Below are 4548 nucleotides of genomic sequence, written 5' to 3' on the forward strand. Positions count from 1 at the left end.
CTTTGCAAGGGTCAAGTTTTGTACAAACTCCTTTGAAGTAATATTTGTCACAGCATGTACTTCAAACCACAAATGACAGAATACTCTGACTAAAGTAGTTTAAGCCTAAAGCAAACAGCGTGATCTGAACAGGAATATGTCAGCTAAGTAGTTTTGTGGAGTAAGGTGGGAGAAGAAAAAGCAGTACTGGTACTTTTCAGCAGTTAACACCTAAATGCTGATTACAGATGAGAGCACAGCCTCACTGCAGCACACAAACAAGGCAAAGATCCAGAACACAAGTAGCTCTAACAGGCAACCCTAACGATAGAGCCTAAGCCAGATCCTTACTGACACATATTACCTCAGGAAATACATTGTTTTCTTTTTGTAAGTTTGTTCATTGTTGCAACTTTTGCTTAAGCAAACTTCTTTCAAAGCCTTGAATCTTTCCAGTGATAGCGATGATTTTGTGTAAGTGGTCTCTGGGGAGCTGTGGTCTCTGGGGAGCTGTGCACATGGCTGATACACTAAACATAGGGCAGATACTTGAGCCACACAACCTGTGAGATACCAGGCACCCAAGCTCATCAGTGTGTAGGACAACCCACACTAAGAGCTGCAATGATCACTCTGGAGAGAAATAACTAAGTGCCAAAGTTAAAGATCATAACTCTCAAACTTGCAGCTTAGTGAAGAAGCTCTATCTGCCACTGCTCTACTTCTGTCTTTAAATTGATACATACTGTAATTTTTAGTCATAGAGAGCAGAGGAAGAATCAGTGGAGTAAGGCAGGCACAACAGCACTTACCACTAGCTGAGCAAAGGGAATCATTAACAACAGCAAAAGGAAACAAAGGGGGAAGGGATTAATTCAAGCTACATTTTCAGAACAGCAATTTTTCTGCTGCTGGAAATGCTGCTCTCGTGTGCAATCAACAAGGTCTCCTCCTCCACTAAGCCTTACAGTTTTCAGCTTTCCTGGAGTTGGAAGGTATTACATAGACAGACATGTCTTTAAATTGGCTGGGAAGCCAATTTAAGTTTAGAAGAAACTTTAAAATAAGTATTTTCCCCTGTAGAGGATGGAGCAAATTTAAGCCAAGTTAAAAACACTGGCAGAATGTTTCATTTGAAAGAAAGAAAGAGAGAAAAAACACCTAACGAAAAGCTTTCTCAAATGCTCTATTTTTACGCCTTCCCAAAACTCCCACCAACTTCATTAAAAACAGTCTTTGGAGGTGGGTGAGAGGGTAATCCCTTCTTTTTTCCCCTCTATTATTTTAAACATGTTTAAGCAATTTAAGCCATTTAAAGTCTTTTCACTTCACTTCCCACCACTTTCTATGTGAAAGAAGTATTTATTTCTCCTAAAGCCTTCAATAATTGAGCACTGCTTATTAATCAGATACTGTCTTCCTCCTATGTTCAACTGAGGAAAAACCAACACTTCCTTACTTTCTTACTTCTCAAAATCCACTTCTCCCAATCTCCTCTATGTCCATTCCCTAAACTTATTCCAAAGGGGTTATGTATTAATCAGCAGCACTTAAAAAATAGAAAATGTTAAGATGCTCTCCCTAGGCTTCCCTGTGACACAAGTTTCTCCTCCATTCCCTACCTCTCTCTCCATGCCCTCAGTATCACACTCAGTTGTCTTCCTCTGTTTTTGAAGTGTGGTCAATCTGCTGTTCTGAAAGAGAACTCCTGTTTTCTAAAGAGCTGTTCATACATGTAGTTATTAAATCCAGAACACACATTCATTTCTACATTTTCTGGGTTAACTAGACATTTTAATCTAATATCTATGACTCTGCTCAGCTAACAGAACTATGTATCTAGTATGATCACTTCACACTATAAGCCTGCATTTCTGCTATGTATTTCAGACAAATAATGATTTAGTGCTCCAACACTGACTTTGAAAAATTAACTTTCCAGAAGACAAGTGCAAGCATCTATCCAAAGACAGTGTTCCAACTTCTTTTAAGACACCAGCATTAGAATGGAAAAGTTCAAACTCTCAGCTATTTGGAGATACGAAAAACAGATCCTGAAACATGCTACCTTAAATGAAGAGACTTTTTTTACCGTTTTGCTTTTGTTTTTACAGGTCAAGGCTCTATTATGAAGCCAGAGTCATCCTAGCATACTTTAGGTAGTGCTGATGTTTAACATGAACATGAAAGCCACAATGAGCAAGGATAGAGCAGGCCTGGTGAAAGGGTGGGGAAAATAGAAATATATTTAGTGTCACCTGGACATTTCCTCTCTGAATAATAGGGTATTCAGGCCAGTTACAATGGGTAACTTGGACCCTGGGGCAGAGGCAGCCTTTTCCGCTATCAGGAGCAAGAATGCACAAGTCATTCCCTTCCAGTCTCCTTCACCATGAAATGAATTGCAAAACCATAAAAAATCTAATTTACATTCTTCAAATACAAACTGCATTAAATATGATTTGAAGCAAATACCTGATTTATCCCCTTGTACGGGAGTATGGAATACTAATTAATGGCACCAGCTCAAGCCTCTGAAAACTGCTTTATCACTCTCTTTAGCAATCTCGTGCAGCAACCAAGGATACACTCCTCCTCACCCAAAGTTTCAAACTGACATTGTAGAATAGGTTAAATGGTTAGAATAGTAACTTTAGTCATTAAGAGAATTACCTCCTTTTTCCAAAGGTGCTTGAATTTACTCTTTTAACTTCTGTATCTCCAGGCAGATAGCTATGGATTCAAAGCTGCAGGTAAGAGTTCAATCACACAAAACATTTTCCAGACACTTCCTATCACTTTCTCAGCAGGGACAGCAGGCTGGAAAAGGCAGGTTTCAGCCTGTGGTTCCTCACCTGGACTGACCACTCACTGCAGATACAAGACACTGAAGAGCCCCTGTTCTTTCCTTGACATCCAGTCTGAGCAGTGCTGCCACTGAAACAAAAGTTCCCAGATTCAACAAACAAAAGGGTTGGCTGACGAGAGCACAGGATGCCATGTTAAACTGAACATTGTTCAGAGAAATGGTTAAACAAATGAGCTGTTGACGACATGGCTTTAAGGCACACCTTTTTGTAACCCAGTTCTTTCAGATTAGTTACTGCTACAATCTGTGGATGTATATAGATATATGTAAACACAATTGTATTTCATATTTGTTTCAAATCTACTAAACAACGATTTTTATGCAATCTCTTCAGCTAGTGACAAAGAAAACTTCTAACAACTTTGATGTAGTAAGAACAGTCTACTTTTAAGTCCATTCGAAGCAGGAGAGGGGCTCGCAGCACCTAACATTTAACAAGAAGTCAATTTTATCTCCAGTAATACTTAACACCAGAGAAACAAATGCAGCTACAGTTGCCTGTATTAAGCAGCTGGCAAGCTCAGAGATGGAAAAGTTGCAGAACAGCTGGGGAATGCGAGACCCTTTTGAACAGGCTGCTATATGATCCAAAATAATGGTACATGTTTACACACAACACAATGGCAGCAACAGCCAAATGCAGGTCTGGCGAATGGACTACAGCTGCTCCTTCCCTCACACAAGGCACAGCAAGCAGATAAAAAGGAGCTCATATTCACGAAATACGGCTTTCATCTTAAAAGGCAGCAGTCTGATCTCCAAAATAGACAGCTGACCCTCCAACTGGACTAAACCGTTCAAGATTCTGTTTTAGAAGCTACCCTCCGAAACAAGTCTGGTTTAGGGTCACAGAGCTTTCCAAGCTGCTGCTACTTTACCACCAACAGTTTCCAACGATGTGTTACTCAGACTAACAGGTTGCCATCTAACTCACAACAAATCTTCTCTCGTGACAGTATTTTCCAGCTAGCATTAGGAAGACAGCCATTTACAAACTCTTAATATAGACTCTGACTACACAGACGTTAGCTATCCACTTCAGAGGAAGACATTCAGTATGCTAGGAAGGAGGGTTTGAATAAACATGGACTATTTTACATCTTTTTTACACTGGTACTGCACATCAGTGTAAAAGTAAGTTGGCAGCTGAAGACAGCACATCCCACTGCTCACCTAGACCGAGGGGTGGACCTTATTTCGTGTCTGCTTATGCAATAACTGATAGCATGTTGCAAGGAGCACTCACTTGTTTCACAATTGCCATCTGAAGACAACATAACTTTGTACGTGACCTTGTACAAAAATTGCATCACCTTATTTCAAGAGATCTTCCCAGTTTTCAAGTCTCAGAGCACAGTATCAGCAGTAGCATCTGTCCTGCCCAAGACAAACCATGATTAATTAGTGCTAAGGAACTGGCTATTAATTTATATCATAACCATACCAGTCCTGATTATGCCAGGCAACAAAACAGAGTTAGTAATGGAATGTTTCGACTCATTGCATCTTGATTAAAACTAGTGTAACTCGGGAGAAATATTTTTTGACTGAATGAAGCAGACAGCATTGAAAGACCTCCACTTCTACTTCCTCTGCCTGTAGCCAATGTTACAATCCCAGTCAGGAGCTACTCAGAATAGGATGGTTAAAACTGGACAAAGACAGCTGTCATAGCAACAATAACAGATACAGACACAATT

Source organism: Aphelocoma coerulescens, chromosome 2, assembly GCF_041296385.1.
Source record: "Aphelocoma coerulescens isolate FSJ_1873_10779 chromosome 2, UR_Acoe_1.0, whole genome shotgun sequence".
NCBI classification, from domain to species: domain Eukaryota; kingdom Metazoa; phylum Chordata; class Aves; order Passeriformes; family Corvidae; genus Aphelocoma; species Aphelocoma coerulescens.